A 21,530-nucleotide genomic window follows, 5' to 3' on the forward strand; every position below is an offset into this window, starting at 1 on the left:
AAAAGATTGTAATTTAGATGAAGTCCACTTTATGAAATTTTTATTTTATGGATCTTAATTTTGGTTTCATATCTAAGAATCACCTGCCTATCCCAAGATCAGAACATTTCCTCTTATGTTTTCTTCTAGAAGTTTTATAGTTATTTTTACATTTAGATGGTGTGTTACATTAATTAATTTTTGGGTATAAAACCAACTTTGCTTTCCTAGGACAAATGGTTCTTGGTCATGATGTATGATTCTTTATTACATGCTGCTGGATTTGGTTTGCTCCATTACCCAATTTGCTGACATCAAATTCTCCATAATATTCCTGTCTAAGCCCTTGAAATTCTTCAGGTTTAGCACAAAACTCCCCTCTTTTCATTCCTGATTTTGATAGTGTCTTTGGGGGAGGAGCGCAGTCATAGTAGGTAATTGTCAATTTTATTGACTTTTCAACTCTTGGCTTCATTAATACTCTCAACTGCTTTTCTGTTTTCCATTTCACTGATTTCCACTTCAATCTTTATTGTTTCCATAATTCTGCTTGCTTTGCTTTTAGTTTCTTCTTTTCCTAGTTTCTTAAGGCAAAAAGCAAGGTTATTGGTTTGAGATCTTTCTTCACTTCCAAAGTAGGTGTTTAAAGCTTTAAGTTTCTCTTTGATAGCTGCTTTGGCTGCATCCCACAGATTTTGATATGTCATGCTTTGGCTTTTACTCAATTTAAAATATTTTCTGATTTCCATGTGATTTCTTTTTGACCATGGATTATTTGATATGTGTTAATTTCCAAATTGGGGATTTCCTAAGTTTGTTTCTGTTGTTAATTTCTAATTTAATTGTGTTGTAGTCTGAGGACATAATTGTATGATTTCAACCCTTTTAAATTTACTGAATCTTATTTATGGCCCAACATATGGCCTACCTTAGAAAATGTCCTATGTATGCTATTGTTGGGTGAATTATCCTATAGGGTGTGGTCCATATTGGTTGATAGTGTTATTTAAGTCTTCTGCATGTTTGTTGATCTTCTATAATATAACATACTGTTTTATAAATTATTGAGAAAAAGGTATTGAAGTTTTCAACTACTACAGTTGAGTGGTTCATTTCTTCTTTCAACTCTTTCCATTTTTGCTTCATATATTTTGGGGATCTATTATTAGGTGTATATTTATACTTTCTTTTTTTTAAGATTTTTTATTTATTCATGAGAGACACACAGAGAGAGAGGCAGAGACACAGGCAAAGGGAGAAGCAGACTCCATGCAGGGTGCTCGATGTGGGACTCGATCCTGAGCTACCCAGGCATCCCGGTGTTTATACTTTCATAAGTGTTATATCCTCCTGATTAATGGGCCGTTTTACATTACAAAATGTAATGTCTCTGGTAACATATGCTGTCTTAAAGTCTATTTTTCCCAATAATTGTAGAGCCATTCCAATTTGCTTAATATTATCATTTACATGATGTATCACTGTTATGCTTTTGATTTTTAGCTATTTGGATCATAAGTATCTCTCTATAGATAGCATACAGCTGGAACTTGAAGTTTTATCCAGTCTAACAACCTCTGCCTTTGATTAGAGTTTTCAATTCATTTACATTTAATGTATTGATATGGCTTCATTCACATCTGCCACTTTGTTTTTTTGTTTTCTCTGTTTTGTACCTCTCTTGTTTCTCTGTTCATCTGCTACTAGTTTGTGTGGGGGTAAACAGATATTTAAAGTGCACCATTTTAATTTTTTGTTAGTTTTTTCTTAAATATTTTGTGGAGTTTTTAGTGGTTGATTTAGGACTTGTACTGCAAGTTCTTAGATTATTACAACCTACTTCAGATTAATACTAACTTCTTATAAAATATAAAAATTTATTCAAAAAAAAATAAAAATAAAAATAAAAATAAAAACTTATTCCAATATAGCTCCATTTCTTTCTCCTTCCTTTTTGCTATTATTTTCATAAATATTATATCTTTACATGTTATAAGTTCAGTAATGCAGTTTTATAAGTATTGCTTTATGCAATCTCATATATTTTCAACCAGTTAAAAGAAAAAATAAGAAATATTTATAAAGTCTTATATATTTACCTGTATATTTATCTCTAGTGATATAATTCCTTCATGTGGATTCCACTTACCATATACTAAAATTTCAACATGAAGGAATTCCTTTAGTATTTGTTATAAAACAGGTCTGCTAGCAACAAACTCATTTTTAAATCTGAGAATGTCTTTCTTTTTGAAATATCAATTTTAAAGGATAAATTTAATGGATTTAGAATTCTTGAAATGTCAGTCTTAAAGGATAATTTTACTGGATTTATATATCTTCACTGACAGTCATATTCTTTCAGCATTTTGAATATGTCATACGATTACATTCTGGTTTCCTTTGTTTTGAATGAGAAATCAGCTGTTAATTACATTGTTGTTGTCTTATATATAATGAATCATTTTTCTTTGTCTTTGATTTTCAGCAGTTTGACTATGAAGTGTCCAGGTGTGACTCTCTTGGCATCTATCATACTTGGAAGCCACTGAGTTTGTTAGATCTGTAGATTAGTTTTTATTTTTTATTTTGATAATATTAAAAAATATTTATTTATTTATTTTGGCGGGGGAAGGGCAGAGGGAGAGAGAAAATCTTGAAGTAGGCTCCTTGCTGAGCCTGAAGCCCCAATGTAGGGCTCCATCCCACGATCCTGATATCATGACCTGAGCCAGATACTTAACCGACTGAGCCACCCAAACACCCTATAGATTAGTTTTTAATCAGATTTGGAAAGTATTTGGCCATAATGCCTTCCATTTTTTTTCTGATCTTTTCTTTCTCCCTTCTCCGGTGAGACTCCCAATTTATGTGCATTAGTATGATTGATAGTACCCCAATAAGTCTCTGAGGCTCTTATTTTTTTCCTTTTCTCTTCTACTTGAACAAAACAAATTCTATTGATCTATCTTCAAATTTGCTGATTCTTTCTTCTGCAATCTCAAATATGCTGTAGAGCCCTTATGATTCTTTACTTCAGTTATTTTACTTTTTATCTATAGAATTTCCACTTATTTTTATAATGTACATCCCTCTATTAAGATCTCTATTTAATTAATCATTATTCTCATATTGTTCTTTCATTGCTTGACAGTTACCTTTAGCTGTTTGAACATATTTACAATAGCTGTTTTGAAGTCTTTGTCTACTGAGTCCAACAACTGGACTCCTCAGAGATAATAGGGATTGACTTTTTTTCTTGAGTATGAGTGATACTTCACTATTTCTTTGTATAACACCTGGCATTCCTTGTACGTATTTTTGGTGAAAGCTGAACACTTTGTTGAAAACTGGACATTTCAAATAAGGTAACAACTCTAGACTTCTATTTTTTCTTCCTGGGCATTAGTATTATTGCTGCTTTCTTTATGTATTTAGTCATTTTCCTGAACTAATTCTATAAAGTATGCCTCCCTCACAGTCTGTGACCATTAATGTCTTTGCTAAGATATTTTCTTTATTCTTGCTTTGTCAAGCCTGACTTCCTTGGGGTTTCCCTGGTGTTACCATAGCTCAGTGGCCAACCAAAGATTGGTCAGAGGTTATACTCAAACACCTTGAACCCCTCTACCATTTTAAGAAAAGTTATGGGTAGGCTGGGACATGCACTTAAAATTCAGGTGGTTTAGGGGATCCCTGGGTGGCTCAGTGGTTTAGCACCTGCCTTCAGCCCAGGGTGTGATCCTGGAGTCCCGGGATCAAGTCCCACATCAGGCTCCCTCCATGGAGCCTGCTTCTCCCTCTGCCTGTGTCTGTGCCTGTGTGTGTGTGTGTGTGTGTGTGTGTGTGTCTCATGAATGAATAAATAAAATATTTTAAAATAAAAAATAAATAAAATTCAGGTGGTTTACAAGACTGCCTTGACTTTAACTTCCTATGTGTGCAAAAACTCATGATCAGCCAGGATGAATATATAGCCAGGGATCTTTACTGAGTATGTGTATTACCTAATCATGTACACAGCCTTCCAAATGACCAGAGATATTTTGGAGCTTATCAAGGACTACTATGACTATCTCATTCCCTGACTCTCCCTGCTAAAATTTTCTCTCTAACCAGGATCACAGCTTCAAGCAAACTGCAGTATTGGCCTTCCTTCTTTGTTTGCTACTGAGGCTAATTTTCAATAACACTTAGGGATATGATTTTTTTTGCACCCCATTCCCAATCAAGTCATTCCCCACCAGCAGTTTCACTGTTGGTGTTTTCTCAATTTGCCACATCCTAATAGAACTTCTGAAATGGGTCTTGAGGATGGGATGAATGGAAGCATCCCAGGCTAAAATGCCACAGATCTTCAAAGTTCTAACCCAAGGTTCAGCAGAATTTTAAAAGATAAATGCTTTTAAATTTGTTTTTATATCTTTGGTGGACTTATTTCAGGAGTTCTAAAATAGTTTCACAATTATGTTCGGTTTCATTAGTGCTTTTTGTGGAGATTTATTTATTTATTTTTAAAGATTTTATTTATTTATTCATGAGAGAGAGACAGAGAGAGAGAAAGAGGCAGAAGCAGGTTCCATGCAGGAGCCTGACGTGGGATTTGATTCCAGGTCTCCAGGATCACGTCCTGGGCTGAAGGCGGTGCTAAACCACTGGGCCACCCGGGCTGCCTGCAGAGAAGATTTACCATGCCCCTCACTTCTTCTATCTAAAACCCTTGCCCTCTAGAATGAAATTGTGTGTCATCAGAACCCCAATGAAATGATTACTGAGGGAAAGGAATCTAAAATGATCACTTTATTACAAAATAAAATAAAAATCAACAATTAACCTAGAGTTTGGAAAATCTGATTGAAACAGCATCAATAGGAAATAATAAAAGAAAAAATGTTTTATCTGACAATTAAGATAACTAGGTTCTAGTTCTGACACTGTTGCCCATGAACTGCAAATTCTACTGCATTGTTTCATCTTGCTGAGCCTCATATTTTCAGCTACCAAAAAAGAGCATGTGGAATCGGGGCACCTGGGTGGCTCTGTTGGTTAACCAGCTGACTCTTGGTTTCGGCTCAGGTCATAATCTCAGGTCCTGGGATTGAGCCCTGCATCAGGATCTGTTCTCAGTGCAGAGTCTGCTAGAGATTCTCTCTCTCCCTCCCTCTCCTCCTCTCCCTTCTCCTTTCTAAAATACATAGAATCTTAAAAAAGAAAAGGCATGTGGAATCAAATTTCCTACAAAGGTCTTTCTCCACCTAATATTTGCGTTTCAGATGAAAACAGCAAAACATGGCAAGGAGATGCTTAAAGGACCATAGTAACAGTGAAAATACAAGCAAGTCTGTTGCACTAAGACACTTAGAGCTACTTTCTTGGTAAAACTCTCTAGTAAGCATATATTTGACTCAGTGCACACTCAGAAACATGAATGTGTCACTAGACCCAAGCACTCATAGTCCTTTGACATGCTCATATAATCAAAATGTACAAACAATGGCTTGCTTGAGAAGTAAATAATAACTATACAATGAAGTCCAAAGCACCACAAATTCATGGTATAACATGATGTTTGTCCATCTAAAGACAAAATTTCAAATCTCTGCTCCCCACTTAGTAACTACAGATACGAATCTTTACTATTTTAGGCCTCAAGATCCTCATCTGAAAATGAGTGTAAATTCATTAAAATAGATACAGCATTTCCTATACACAGCACAGATTCTGCAATATAAATGCTCCATAAATTGTCATATTTATAACTATTTCATATCTCCAGGGTTGGTCCTCTGGGTTGACAATGGAGGTATCTGTGTGCATGAAGGTGGGAATCTACACCCAAATTCTCTCTCCCTTACTAGGCTGATGCTAGAGTAAATCATGCTAAGAAAGCCCTCCTAAAAACAAACATCAAGGAACCATTATAGCTTCACAACCCTATTGCGTAGAATTGGGAAAAGTGCAACTGGATGAAATAGGAGGGGAAGTAGGAAAGATGAGAAAGAAGAGGGCACGAAATAGAAGATGCAGAGGGCCACTGATTTGCCTTCTGTGGTACAAGAAGATAGGTGAAAATAGTTGAGGGTAGCAAGAGGCAAGCAGGAAGCAGAGAAGACTGATTCTGCCTTAGGCCACCTCATAGATCCCATTTCAGGAATCCAAGGGTTTCTCCCTTCTCTTTCACAACAACCCTAAGCATCTGTATATCTCTATGACTCACCACTCTCTCTCCTCTATCAGCAAAACATGTAGTTTCACTCCTCCATCTTGTGTCCCAAATTGGTCCCAAGCCCAGAGATTTCCCAAAGCCATGTCTCATTTATCCCTTTTGGCAGGTGGCAATAAGGGTTGACATGATGCTGACCAAGTTCACTTATTCTGGTGTATGTTGTTTTTTTGACATATGGCCTTTTCTATTAAGGCTCTAGGATATAGCTTCTTTGAGTGAATCAGTTAGGATTTTAGGAGATATATTGGCTGCTCTAAGTGACAAGGTCCAGGAGTAGGATGGGGATCAGGTATGGTTCAATCAGGGTTCTGCTCTAAGTTTCTCTGAAGCTCTTGCCTCTGCCCATCTTCACCTACTTCATCAAGCTGCAGCAGTTTTAAGAATTGAACCTGGACAGCATAGTAGACAGAGAAAGAACTATTTATTCCTCTGGCTCTCTCTATACAGAAAAGAACTTCCTTTACCAGCATCTCCTTGAAAACACACCCATTTCTGGGCCAATCCTTATGGTACAAGGAATGGCATACAATAGTAGGCTATAGCCTGAGTTCTTAAATTGACCATTGGCAAAATCCTCAGGACTTCAAGTCCACATGAATACTCTGGGAATCTTGGTAAAATGCAGATTCTGGTTCAGGAAATTTGGAATGGGGACTAAGATTCTGCACTTTTTGTATCCCAGGTAATATACAGTCTGCACTCTGAGTACAAAGGAATAGGGGATATGTAGATTATGTAGGGAAGGGCTTGTAAGCTTTTATCCACCACTGAATTCACAGGGCCTATCATACAACACAGTGTACAAAAAGTATCCTACAAATACCTGTTGAATTTTGAAGAATATCTTCCCCAAAATTGGGAAATTGATACATAGTCAGGTAATAGGTCTTTATAATCCATTACCCCTTTCCAGACACAACTGTCAACTTCTGAGCTTTCAATATTATTTAAAACACTCGATAGATTCTAAAAGCTAAAAATGAATAAGTGATGGAACACTTGTACTTTGAAACCAAAGTCACAGAAATATTCCTTTCCTTGAGAACATGTATAAGAGAGATAAGCTCAATAACCCTACTGAAACATCAATATTTAGACACATGGATCTCCTTTCCAGGTGCACAAAACTTTGCAATTAGAAATATTATATACAAAGATTACCAAATATTTGAACTTAGAAGTAAACTGCATTATTTTTTTGCAAAGTTTTTAGCATGGTTTCTGATATGAAACAAGGATAAGTGGCATTTGAAAAAAAAATAAATGACACAAAGTATCTAAATGCAAACTGAGATGCAGAAATGAAAGTTGAAAATAAGACACTCTTATTCCCACAGTGTTCTCTGATGCATAGAAAACATTCATTCTTACTGTTTGCAGCAGTAGCTTTGTGTTTTAGAGAGGAAGCCGACACTTGGATAGATCCTTCTGGAATTCCATACACTCACCCAGAGTGATGGCTCTAGAGAGAAATCATTATCTCCAAAACAAAAAACAAAAAACTTCAAATAGAAAACTATAAAACATTAAAAAAACGTCTGGGGACCCCTGGCACTTACCAACGCTGATACCCTAACAAAGCAACTTTTCTGGAGTTACAGAAAATAAGCAAGCAATGTCAATGGCTAAGAAACTATGCATTGATTTCCTATTTCTCTTCTGGGTAGCAGGTCTTAAAAGACCGTCAGAGGCCCAGTCAGTACCTATGTAAGGGCTAATCTCCAGCCCCCATTTCCTCATCCCCCTTCCCTTATCACTGCATTTGCTGCATTTTCCTTCTGGTCTGATTTCTGGAGGTGAAAGTCTCATGGAAATGACTGCAAACTTGTAACTGAGATTTCTCAGTTGCCCCTAAACTCTAAGCGTGCCTCCTGCCAAGTTCATAGGGTCCTCTCTGACCAAGTATTTATGTGTGGCTGTCTCTTCTCATGAGGGAAGTGCAGCTAGGAGAAACAAAAGAGAAAGGAGATAGATGTCATCATTCACTCTTCCTTTCTCCAAGCAAAACTCAGCCCATCCCCTCCAACAAAGGCATTGTAGGGGGGCAAGGCTTTCCCTGGCAATTAAAGTAACAAAAAAGCTTCTTGAACCAAAGCTGAGACAACTTTGAATGCCTCAGTGGAGCCAGTTCTACAGCTGAGAGGCTGGAACACATCATGAACAACTTAGAAAAAAAAATCCCTACAGCTAAAATTTCTACAAAAACCTAGACGTTGCTGCCTTCAAAGAGACATTTTTCTCATTGAGTTCTGTAGGAAAATCGGGAGACTGGATGGAAGACAGAGGCACTCCAGGAGATTCCTGAACAGTAGCTTAAATGGAGCCCCAAACTCCTTGGGAAAACCAGAACTGTCATAACTCTTGATTCAGAAGCAGAGAATTTTCCATAGGAATGACTATACCCTTATTTCATTCTACCTTCCCAATGGCCCTCTGCTGTGTCCCATATTCTTTTCTAGAATTCCTTAGTTTTGCTCACTCTCCTCCTACAATACATGCCAAGTCTGAACTCCTAAGAACTGGATGAACCAAAATGGCCATGAAAAGATCAAGCAGATAGGTCAGTTCACTTGTTCCTAAAAAGTCTTCGCCATTTACCATCCATTCTTGATTTTAGACATATGGGGATTCTAAAGAGCAGTGGTAGTAATCAAGAGTAAAACAGGGGAAGAGGGGCTCTGAATGCTCTATTAGGAAATATATTAGAATTAGAAATTTTGCTTAGGGAAGCTAATTCTCTGAGCTCATCACTGCCTTTGCAATATTGGAAACCTTTCTGCAACTCTAAACATTGGGCTTTAAGAGAGCATTTAAAATAAAGTCTTCTTTGAAATACTAAGCAATCTGAAGAATTTGTAGGACCAAAAGGGTTCAGATGAAAGTTTTATATAAGCTTTCATCACTACAAAGTGACGAAAATTTTCCCCATCCTTCCCATTTCTATGCAAATCTTTAATTAAGGAGGTGGGAGTGATTATTAAATATATACCCTGCCACTTGAGTTTCAGGACACAGTACAAATAATTGAAGTTATTTATTTATAAGATGAGACATAAGCGAGTAACTACGAAGATCATATAGTTAATCTGTGTAGATTAACAACATTTCAAAGGTCAATTAAAATCCACCTAAAAAGTCCTAGTTCCACCATTCTAAATAGTTGCTGCTTCCAAACAAAAAAGTAGTCCTTTAGTGTTCTCTTTAGTAACTATTCTTTCCTTCCCCATTCTCATTACCCCTACTCCCAGATTTTTCTTTCTAACAAACATAGAAAGAAAAGGAAAAAGCAAAATAATAACTGTTAAAATTCCAAGATTTTACTCCAAGGCCACATTTCTAAGCAACTTTGATCAGGCAAATTACCTCTAAGTGTCTCAATTTTTTCCTCAGAAAATTGAAATAATTTATCACCTTTGATCTGCAAATTTGTGAGGGCATTTAAAGATCGAAAGAAACATACGTACTGGTATTTGTTTCCAGGAAGATAGAGTAGGCATACTTTTCCCTATTCCTCTTGCTAAGTTAAACTAAAAACCCTGTACTTTATATATAAAACAAATGCCAACAGGTCTTAAAGGTTAATTAGAGGAAGGCAGTCCAGCTAGGGACCTTGCGCCAGAAGAACATAGGTGGTGAGTTCTCTGAGGCTTCTTTCTGCTTCACATATTCCAGACTAGATACTGGAGAACTGGTACCTCATGATCATAGACACAAAAGAAAAGACAGAAAATAAGGAAAGAAAAAAAGAAAGAAAAGAAAGAGAAAAGGAAGAAGTGCAAAGGAAAGTTTGCCCTCTCTGGCCAAAAGACCAGGAAAAATGTCTAGAAATACAAAGACTTTTAGATAATACAAAGTCTACTCCAGCCAAACAACACAGAAAAGAACTTCAGCCTAACTCCCAACTCTGCCAGCAAAAGCCAAATGGACAGCCTAGACATGCCTCTTTATAGGCTGTAACAAGGTGTTCCAACTCTCTCTTCCTTGAGTGCATGTCAAAAGAAGCCTAATGGAGGGTCAGAATTTTCATCATTATTCAGTGGTAACAAGAATATCCCAACTCACAGCTATTAGTGGAAGCCAAAAGGGGACCCCAAAATTCCACTCCATCCAGTGAATGAAGAAGCCCCCTTACTCCCTGGGTGTTAATGGAAGCAGAGTGGAGAACCTGGACTTCTACCTCCACCTGGCAGCAGGAGGTAGTACCCCCACTTCACCCCAAAAGCACTGTTGGAGGATGCCTGCTACACAAGACTTAAATAAGATCTAGAATATTATAATACCCAAACTGTCCAGATTTCAATTAAAAAAAAAATCCCTTGTTATACCAAGAACCAGGAAGAACTCAAAATAAATGAGAAAAGACAATCATCAGATGCTACCCTAAAATGATAAAGATGTTAGAATTAAAGCAGCCATCATAAAACTGCTCAGAAGAACAGTTACAAACATATTTGAAATAAATGAGTGCACAGAAAGTCCTGGCAAAGAAACAGAAGATACATGGAAAAACCAAATGGAAATTTTAGAACTGAAAAACAAAATAACTGATATAAGAAACTCCATAGATGGGCTCAACACCAGAATGAATAAGACAGAGGAAAGAATCCGTGAACTTAAACATAGTGGGGGTTATTCAATCCAAACAACAGAGTATAGACCAAAAGAAATGAACAGTCTCAGGGATATTTGGAACTCTAACAAAAGATCTTGTCACTAAAGTCCTATAAAGAAATGGGAGAGAAGAGAAGATTAAAAGAACAGTCAAAAAATATGGCAAAAAATTCCTAAACTTAGAAAAAGGGAGGGGGGACTTCAGATTCAAGCAAAGTGAACTTCAAATAAAAAAGCCAAAAAAACCCATTCTGAGACACCACAAACTTTTGAAGACTAAAGACCAAGAAAATCTCAAAAACAGCCTAGAAAAATTATGCATTGCTTATAAGGGTTAAAAAAAAAATTCAAACAGCAGAACATTTCTCATCAGAAGCCACAGAAGACAGAGGAAGTAGTGCAGTGTTTTTTATGGGCCGAAAAAAAGAAGTCAACCCAGAATCCTATACCCAGTTGACAGTCTCCTTCAAGAATGAAAGTGAAACCAAGACATTCTCAGGTGAAGAAAACCTGAGAGAATTTGTGGCCAGCAGACCGACCTTAAAAGGGTAGTTGAAGAACAGTGAGTAGGTACCATGGAGACAGGGGACCTCGGCCCAAAGCGCCCAGCCCCATCCAGGAATTGCCGCCAAGCCACCAGACGTGGCCAAACTCTCACCACCTCCAGCTCTTGCAGGTGTGCCCTCCTGGGTGTGCGCACATCCAGCCACCTCCCAGGCTGCTGCTGGGAATGTGGGAATCAATCCTGGAAGGCCTTGTGGAACGTCCTTAATGAAGAAGGTTCACAGGTAGAGCAGGTTTATGGGTTGAGCACAATAGACTTTCCTTCTCTTCCTGACTTTTCTAAATTATGTTTGATGATTGAAACAAAAATCATAACCTTGTCTAACGTGGTTGCCAAGGAATGCAAGGAAATATTTGAGACTCCCATGTTCTAAAAAGGGATGAGTAAAGGGACATAAAAGGAGGTGAAATTTCTTCACTTTAATTTCTCTGGTACATAGTTACATACTAAGAATGCCTTGCAAAGAGATGCACTAAAAAAAAAAAAAAAAAAAAAAAAAAAACTATAGATAGATTAAAATAGAATTCTAAAAAATGTTCAAGTAAGGTAGGAAAAAGAAAAGGCAAGGAGAACAAAGAAATAATAAAAAAGTAGACTTAAACAATTATCCTTAATGAGTTACATGTCATTAAAAAGACACTGTAAGGATGCCTGGGTGGCTCAGAGGTTGAGCATCTGCCTTCGGCTCAGATCATGATCCCAGGGTCCTGGGACTGAGTCTGTATCAGTCTCCCTGCAGGGAGTCTGCTTCTCCCTCTGCCTGTGTTTCTGCCTCTGTGTCTCTCATGAAAATAAGCAAAATCTTAAAAAAAAAAAAAAAAAAAAAAAAAAAAAGACATTGTAGCAATTAAAAGACAGGATTTGCTGAGTGGCTTAAGAAGTATGACCCAACTATCTGCTGCCTCTAAGAAAGTAACTTTAAATATAAAAATTTAGGTAGACTAAAAGTACAAGGATAAAAAAAAATATGATGCAGTATATTTTATATGTATGCATATTTAAGGCAAAAACTCGATAGGAAAAATAAAGTCCACTATTGTAAATACTTCAACACCCCTCTCTCAACAATTTATAGAATAACTAGAGATAAAGCCAGCAATGATGTAGAAAAATTCAACACTATCAACCAACAAAATCTAAAGACATTAACAGAACACTGCACACAACAGCAGAATTCACATTGTCTTCAATTACTCACATGCTGTATAACAAGATAGACCAAATCGTGGCCATAGAATGGATGCCAACAAATTTAAAAGATACGCAATTGTATAGAGTATGTTTGACCACAATGCAATCAACCTAGAAATCAACAGCATAAAACCAAAAAGAAAATATTCAAACACTTGGAAACTAAACAACATTTCTAAATAATCCCTGGGTCAAAGGGAAATTCTCACACACACACAAAAAAAGTGAAACTATAACATCAAAATTTTCAAGACACAAATAAAGTACTGCTGAGAGGGAATTTGTATTACTAGATTGCTTACATGAAGAGGAAAAATCTCTCAAACCAATAAACTAAGCTCTCATCTGAAGAGCACAGACAACAAAGAGCAAAAAATAAACCCAAATAAGAAGACAGGAAATAACAAAAAACAAAAATTAATGAAACTGAAAACAAAAAATTAGATAAAATGAATGAACAGAAAGTTTGATTCTTTGAAAAGATCAATAAAATCTACAAATCTGTAGCAAGACTGACAAAGAAAAAAAGAGAAGAGACACACTAATAATATCTAGAATAAAACAAGATGCCACTACAGACCCTGCAGACACCAAAAGAATAATATTACAAACATCTCTACACATGTATTTGAAAACTTAAATAAAAAGAGCCAAGTCCTCAAAAGTACAAACTATTATAAATCATCTAATATGTAATAGATAATCTGAATAGCCCTGTTTTAAAAACTGAAATTGAATTCATAATTAAAAATGTCTCCAAAAAAAGAAATCTTCAACCCAGATATTCACTGAAGAATTCTACCAATGCTTAAAGAATTGATGCCAAATTTATACAATCTCTTCCAGAAAATCCAAGAAGAGGGAGCACTTTCTAATTCATTCCACAAAGCCAGTATTACCCTTAAAACAAAACCAGACAAAAATAGTACCACAAAAAAACCCCACCTCACTGTAGACCCCTATCCCTCATGAATATGGATGCACAAATTTTTAGTAACATATTAGCAGATAGAATTCAGCAATGTATAGAAGCTATTATGCCATGACTAAGTAGGGATTATTCAATTGATACAAATCTGGTTGAATTTTTGAAAATCAATCAGTGTAATCTACCACATTAACAGACTAAAAAAGAAAAATCATATGATCACAACAATTGAAGCATAAAATGCATTTTTTATGCACGTTCAAAGCTCTCAAAACACAGGATTAGAGCAGCATTTCTTCAACGTGATAAGGACACATCTTTTTAAAAATACCTGCAGCTAACCTTCTATATGGTGGTGAAAGGAATTCAAGATAAGAAAGACATTAAGACGAAACTGGCTGCTTGAGGATCCGTCAACAGTAGTGGAAAGATCAGCCAGGGTAGAGGCCCCTACCGCAGCCAGGAGGGGAGGGGTGCGAGAAACGCCCCTCTCTTCCCACCCCACCCCCGCCCCCCAGTGAAGTTTTAGGGACATCTTCTATTTGGGAGGATAAAAGTGTATTCTTCCTGGTGAATGTTTTAAGTTCCTAAAAAGTAAGTAACTGTTTCAGTGTTTTAAATTCCATATGAAATTATCAAATGAGTCATGAGAAAAATCCTAACGTCAAAATTAAAATCAAATGAATCACTGTTTCTGGCTGCAAAGCAGAGCGCTTTGCTCAGTGCTTACACTTGCAGAAGGCCAACTGGCTGCCTGCTCCCTCCCTCGCACCCCCTCCCACCGGAGTGGCCCTTCTCCCCATCATCTCAGAGGCTGGGTTATGGACAGGAGGACAGTGCTCTCTCCCTCCCACAACAAGCATTTTCCATAAGGTAAGTCTGTGGAGTTACTGGTCTCCCAAAACTCAGTCCCATCACCATGGAAATGAAAAATAACAATAGGATTTGGTGCCTTTTCCAAGTTGGCATCTCAGAAGAGACCTTCTTCAGCAGTTTCAGTTGTGTTGAGCCAACTCTCAGGTTGGTGATGCCGTAGAACCAAATCCCTCTCCCTTTTTATCCAATCAAGTTGGCTTTGCCAGCTCCTCTTTCCCTAACATATTTTCCTATCTCCATGGAAGGTCCTGATACCCAGAGGAAGGAAAAGAGAAGGAGGGCTGAACGTGAAATAGAATTATCGGAAGGTTCTAATTGGTTTTCTGAGGACCAGGTAAGTGATAAGTACAAAATTAAAGTTACCAGTTTGTACTCCACCCAGAGAAGGACCACCTCTTAACTTACCTCTTCACTGGACAGCCTTGTGAGTCCCAACTCCTTTGGGACCCAGAGGTCAAAGTCCCACGGATCTACTAGGCAAGGAGCCTTCAGAGACTGTGTTTGGGCAACAGCTTCTATAGAGGGAGGCTCTTATTTTTACACCACTGAGGGTGAAAAACTGCTATCCCTCTGAACTTTCCAGAAATGGCACATCATAGATGGACTTGTCCCCATCCCAAGAAGTCCTTTAATTACTATCCCTGAGAGGAACAGCAGTGGTACAGTCTCATTGTCTTAGCTTTAAAAGTTCTAGAAATGAGACACTGCCCACCATGCTATGAGAATGTACCTAATTGTCCTTTAGGAATGTCAATACCCCCTCTACTCCTTCACACTATGCCCTTAAAATTTGCTTAGTGAGCCCAAGAGTATATCAAAGGGTGAGGTTAAACAAAGGCACTCAGGAAGTATCCTTCTGACACACTGACCTCAACCTGGCCTCATCAGTGAAAGTGATATTCAAAAGTACTCACGAAAGAGAGAGAGAATCTGGAGCTGATTTCCATATTATACAGTGACAACCTTCCAGAGATATATTTCCCAACAAAGCAGGGTTATATATTTTCTTTAGGGTTGCTCTTGTTGGTAAATGGATTCTAGAATTATACAGTTCGAAAACTGTTCTTTTATGTAAAACAAATAGTTCAGTAACTTCTAAGCCCTTTTCTACCCAGGTAAAATGTTCTGTAACATCACCAAGGAAAGGGTTATTATGCTATGAGAATCTTTTTTTTTTTTTTTCTTTTTTTTTTTTATTGGTGTTCAATTTACTAACATACAGAATAACACCCAGTGCCCGTCACCCATTCACTCCCACCCCCCGCCCTCCTCCCCTTCTACCACCCCTAGTTCGTTTCCCAGAGTTAGCAGTCTTTATGTTCTGTCTCCCTTTCTGATATTTCCCACACATTTCTTCTCCCTTCCCTTATTTTCCCTTTCACTATTATTTATATTCCCCAAATGAATGAGAACATATAATGTTTGTCCTTCTCCGACTGACTTACTTCACTCAGCATAATACCCTCCAGTTCCATCCACGTTGAAGCAAATGGTGGGTATTTGTCATTTCTAATAGCTGAGTTTCCAAGATCTATAAAGAACTTATTAAACTCAACACCAAAGAAACAAACAATCCAATCATGAAATGGGCAAAAGATATGAGAATCTTTAAAAATCACTCCTCTGCTCATCAAAGCTGCATTGATCGTGTGTGTGTGTGTGCGTGCGCGCGTGTGTGTGTGTGTTTTCAAACCACAAAATAACCCCTAGCTTCTCAATTTTCTTTTATTCAGCCAAGCTATCTTCAGGCAGCAAACACGCACTTAATCCTATGAGATTAGAATATATTAGAATCCTCTCCTGGGCCTATTTTCCTATTTCTATTTAGCTCATCTATTGATTGTCATGAGGTTTGCAATTTGATTCATTTCAGGGCCCTGGTGTTTAAATATTGTGCCTTATAATATTGACAATACTAATGTGCCCGTGAGGACTTGTAGGCTTACTGCTTAAACCAAGTGATTGAGCAATATTTAAGTCAGTAGTAAGGCTTCTTTATAGGAGAACATTTTGTCAAATTTATATGTACAGGCCAGACGGGCTTCAGAAGATCCTAATTTCCAAGACAGGCTATGATGAACAAACTTCAGGGCTCCCTGTTTGATCCCCATGCCAGGAAATCCTGCCTGTAAATGAATCAGTAAAGTTGGTAAAGTTTTCCATGGAGTTGACTAAATTCCAGCACGGGGAACCCTGTGAAGAGGAGGCACAAAGAGGCAGCATCTCAGAGGACGAACAAGGGGAAAGGGCAGACCCGGGGTGAGGATAGCACGTCAGCTACAAATTGTGTACACATGCAAGACAAACTTGTGAACACACGTCCAACTTGGCAGACGTATAAAGATCATGTATTTATAACACGCTCCTGAAACATCTCACTGAAATGAGCAATTTAAATGACTTTGATTTAAAATTAGGCTTTTAAGAATCTTTAAAAACATTTCCAATCTGATCCACCAAAAAAAAAAAAAAAAAAAAAAAAAAGCGAATGCAGCTTCTTGGAGACAACCTGAAGTCCTGGCATTTCTGAACATTGCCTCAAAGTGATCTCTCCTCTACCTCTTTGCCTCATAACTATCGAAGTGGCTGGAAGCTGGAGCTCAACTTTGTTAGTGATTTAAAACACACCCTTGGAAACTAAGCTGGCTTTTTCTTGTCCGTTCAGGTGGGAAGTGTGTTCCAGCAAAGGGGAACAACTCTTAATAAAGTTCTCAAACAGATAATGCCTTAAGAGGTCGACTTCAAAAAAATCTTCGGCCAGCCAACTACCCAACAAAAGGAAGGGTAACCTGGTAAGAAAACTAAGCCTTCCATAATAAGACAAAGATAAAATAGTTCGGCCGCCAGGATTTGACATCTTTAAAAATGCCTTTTCAATCTTTAACTTTTGTCTGCTTGGTTGTCTAGCAACCAAGTGCCGACAAGAAACTCCACCCAAAACAAAGTGAAACAATACAGACACTTAATTTCGCGAGTGTGCACGCGCACGTGTGTTAAGATTCTCAATGTGCAAAGATAGAAACTCGCTTTCAGGCAATTAAAACAGAAAAAGTGCTGATTGTAGATGGCAGGAAAGGAAGTCGGGAGTGAGTAAAAAAGCAACTTGAAAATGCGTAATGCGGGATGAGGGTCTAGTTTCCACACACCAGGCTAAAGCAAGGTTTACACTCTTAAGTAGTAAAAACAAACCATTAAGCTAGGCCCAGCACTGTCAGGAAGTATAAAACAGTTCTTGAAACTTTGCAGTTACTATACAAAAGCTTTTCATAAACTCTGTTTCCTGATCTTCATTAAACGTTCACATCAAGTTGCCATGGGGCAATTAGCTTGCCTCCTGAAATCAATAAAAAATCAACAATTTGGAAATAGTTGTACAGTAAAATAGTTCAATAATTATTCTCTCATAGTGTTGTGGCCAAGTGGTTCCAGTGTAAATGCAGTCCAGATGAGATCCTGCTCCTTATGAGGGAAGCTTTGAGCAAATCGGTGGTTTGCAGAGAGATCTCTGCATCAGAACGACTGCAACAATAACGGACTCCTGGCCCTGTCTGAGTGGGGCCCAGGGCGCGGGGCGAACACAGCCTTGAAATGGGCGCTCAAGTCAGCAGCTGGCATACTACTTAAGCACCTCCGAGCGACTCAACTCAAAATGTAGAGACCTAAATGAAATTATAAACCCGACAACCAAAATAATACTAGATGCCTATGGGCTATGGGCATAGGCCTATGGGCTCCAGACAGGAGCAAACGAAAATTTTTTCTTTGGATATATATGGGAAAAAGACAGATTATATATGTGTGTGTGTGTGTATGTTATGCACATGTATAGTGTATGTTGATATATTAGTATGTATAATACTAATTATATATAAATAAATATAAATATAAAGGGTGTTTGGACATTAGGAACTTCATTCCAACATTTCAACAAATAGTCAAATCTGTGTTGCTTGTAAGAAATCTTCATAGCGGTCCCCTAAAAAGTAAAAATGAGGCTGCTGAACACACGACCCTCATTGGACACTTTGCTGAAAAAGGAGGCACCAACACAAAGTGATTTCTTCCCTGACCCCTCCCCGCTGCAGAGGGAAATCAAGTCCCTTTCCTTTTTCTAGCCTGAGCCCATTCACCTCAGCACCTGATTATTCAAAGCCAACCACGCCATCACAAATTCCAATATCCATTAAATCAAAGCTCAAATACCAGCTTGGGAAGCTTTATATCACCCTCTAGGCTCAGTGGTGTTATACAGTGAACTGTCTTAGAACTTAAAAAAAAATTCAAGTATCATTTTTAGTATAAACAAATACTTCAAATGTATGACATCTATTTGCTGCCTTCAAAGGGAAAACTTTTAACTCAGACGCTTGGCACTAAGATCACACGAGATCAACTCAGTGGACTGACTTAAGTGTTAAACTTTTTTAAAGTACGTTAAGGGCTTGCACCTGCTCCCCCATCCACATAGATGTACTGACACGCATTTGACTAAACTGACTGCGTACATGCCCAAGCAAGCAAGCAGAGCAGATTTTACAAGATAAGCAACCAAGTGTTTTCATGTCTGAGGGTGGCTAGAACACAAAATTGCCAGTCATCTTGTGGGGGAAAAGAATGCCTTTGAAAAAAAAGATGTAGAACATCATTTCAGATATGGTGAAACGTATTCAAATGCCATCCTGTATACAGGTTTTGTTTTTTTCCCTTAAGTACTGCTTCTTAGAGAGGGGTCTAAACTCAACCCAACTTTCTGCTGCTGTGATTGAGAAGATAATTACCAGAACCTTGCTTCTCAAAGTGTCGTCCATGGGCCAGCAGTAACAGCTTCACTTGGGGGCGACTCGGAAATGCAGACTCTCAAGCCCCACCCCAGATTCACTGAAACAGAATCTAGGTTGTAACATTTTCTCAAGTGGTCTGTATACACATCAATTTGCATTCTCCTTGAGGCAGTACTGATGATTTGTATGCACATTAAAATGAGATATTTTATTTAGAGCACTGGTCCCCCAAGTTAGGTAGAAGTTCACTTTGAAATTTGCAGGGCAGGGAGACAGTCCAAACAAACAAACAAAACCCCCCAAACCAAAACCTCTGCCCTGGAATACCATAAGGCTGTAATTTATGTCAACAAAGTAGAGAAAAAGGGAAAAGCATTTTACCTGAGTAAAGTAGACTTGTATTTTATCCATCTCATCCTACTTGCCCCCTAAAAAATTAAACCAGGAAAGGAATAGGGCAATCTTAGTTCTTTGTAGTTGCTCATCTGTATCATACTCACTCTACACTTAAATGATTTATTGCAAGGCTATGTTCCTTGCCTTGTAACAGATTGGGGGCTGTGGCATCTAACTAACATTCAGTGACTCAATTATCTTAATATTAATATGACTGCAGAATAGAAACACACTCTTTTAAAAAGTGCTTTGAGTTGCACAAATGATTTCTCCACCTCTGATAAAAAAGTTGAGAGAAAAGACATGGATCATTAAGATTATCTAGTGATAATCTTGGCCTTTGAGGTACAATTTAAAGTAGCGATTGGAGTAGAAATTATGAAAAGATGGAAACAGATAAATTTGTAAACTTTCACCCTCTCCCTCCTCAATTTTAAAAGCAAAAGATGAACAGAACAATCTGGACCTGCCATGCAGGTTAAAACCATGCCAGGGAGAGCACATAGCCCAGATAAGCACAAAAACAGATGACACAATTTAATCAATTTTGAAAGGTGATCCTCCAAAATTCAGAAACTAATACATTTTTTAAAAGCCAACTCTAAAAGGATTCAAAGATTCCTGCAGAATAGTCACTGAAGATTCAAAGGATTCAGTGTCATGGAGTTAGTTATGACACTTTCTCTCAGAATGAAGAATGTGAGCCAAAATGTAAGAATGTAGAATGTATGTAATAATATTCTGTCTCTCAAATGAGCTGCCAAGGTCAGAGTCCTCAACTATTACAAAATCTCTGAAACTAAACTGAAGCTGAAAATACCATCATGTATACAGATGTTATATCACATATCTTTGTATGTTTTTATACATATTATATGTGTATTTATTTACGTTTGTGTATATGTAGTTTATATACATATAAAACATGCAAGAGAACACATTTGAGTTGATACCACTGAAAACCATTTTAACAAAGAAAATCAGAACCAATGAAGCAGAAAAATCAATAGAATGGATTGAATTGTCAATATGGGTGGAAATTCTTATGCAATAACCACACACTCTCCTCTAGAGTATTTGGAGATGAGAAAACAGGGTTATTATCATGAAGATGTTAAGACAGTGCTGTCTGTCCCCCCACCTCCATGCCAAGTGAGGGTGAAGGGTGGCTGGAGGACAGAGATCACCCTGCCCTACAAGTGACCAAGTATTAGGTTGGTTCTAATACTAACGACTCTTACCTATGCAAGAGCAACAGGGATAGGCATGAAAAGGAATGGAAAGATTTTTAAAGTGGAAGGAGTGATAGATAACTGGTATTAATTTAAAAACATGATCTGCACGATCAAAATGTAATTACATTCATGGTCATTACAAGTTAATTCTTGGGGAGAATCTGATTATAACTGTCTGTTCCTTGAGGAGCACACGGTTTTTTTCAGCCAATTCCAAGGCAAGGCTAGAGAAGATTAGAACTAGGCCTCGCCAATCAGAGCGATCAGAGGGGACACAGAGTCCTACAAATTGACCTAAAAGACTTCTAGTAAAATAGTGAGGAGTGGTGGGTTCCCTGGCTGTACAGACATACCCATCGAACCCTTCCTTGGGCCTGATTTCGACACAGAGCACGGAAGCCCTGCCGCTGCGAGAGTTCACTCTGAGTGGCCTAATTTGACTTCATTCTGCTTGGGCTTCTGTCCAATTGGCAGATGTCCTTGTAGAAGCTGATCTTAGACACTTTCCCTTTCTAATTTTTTGGCACCGCTGCCTCTGTTGCATGGGATATCATCTCTGAAACTTTATCTTGGGTTTCCCAGGTTTTGCTTGTTTCAGAGCTTTGGTTTTTCTTAAATCTTTCTCCTAAATCACGAACCCCAAAGAGGGTCACATGAAATACTAAATCGTTGCTAATTCCTTTGGGACAAGTATCAATTATCAAGTGACCTGCTTGCAAACGTCCAACATTCTTTGCCTTTT

The sequence above is a fragment of the Canis aureus genome, chromosome 26 (genome assembly GCF_053574225.1).
Source record: "Canis aureus isolate CA01 chromosome 26, VMU_Caureus_v.1.0, whole genome shotgun sequence".
In the NCBI taxonomy this organism is placed as follows: Eukaryota; Metazoa; Chordata; class Mammalia; order Carnivora; family Canidae; genus Canis; species Canis aureus.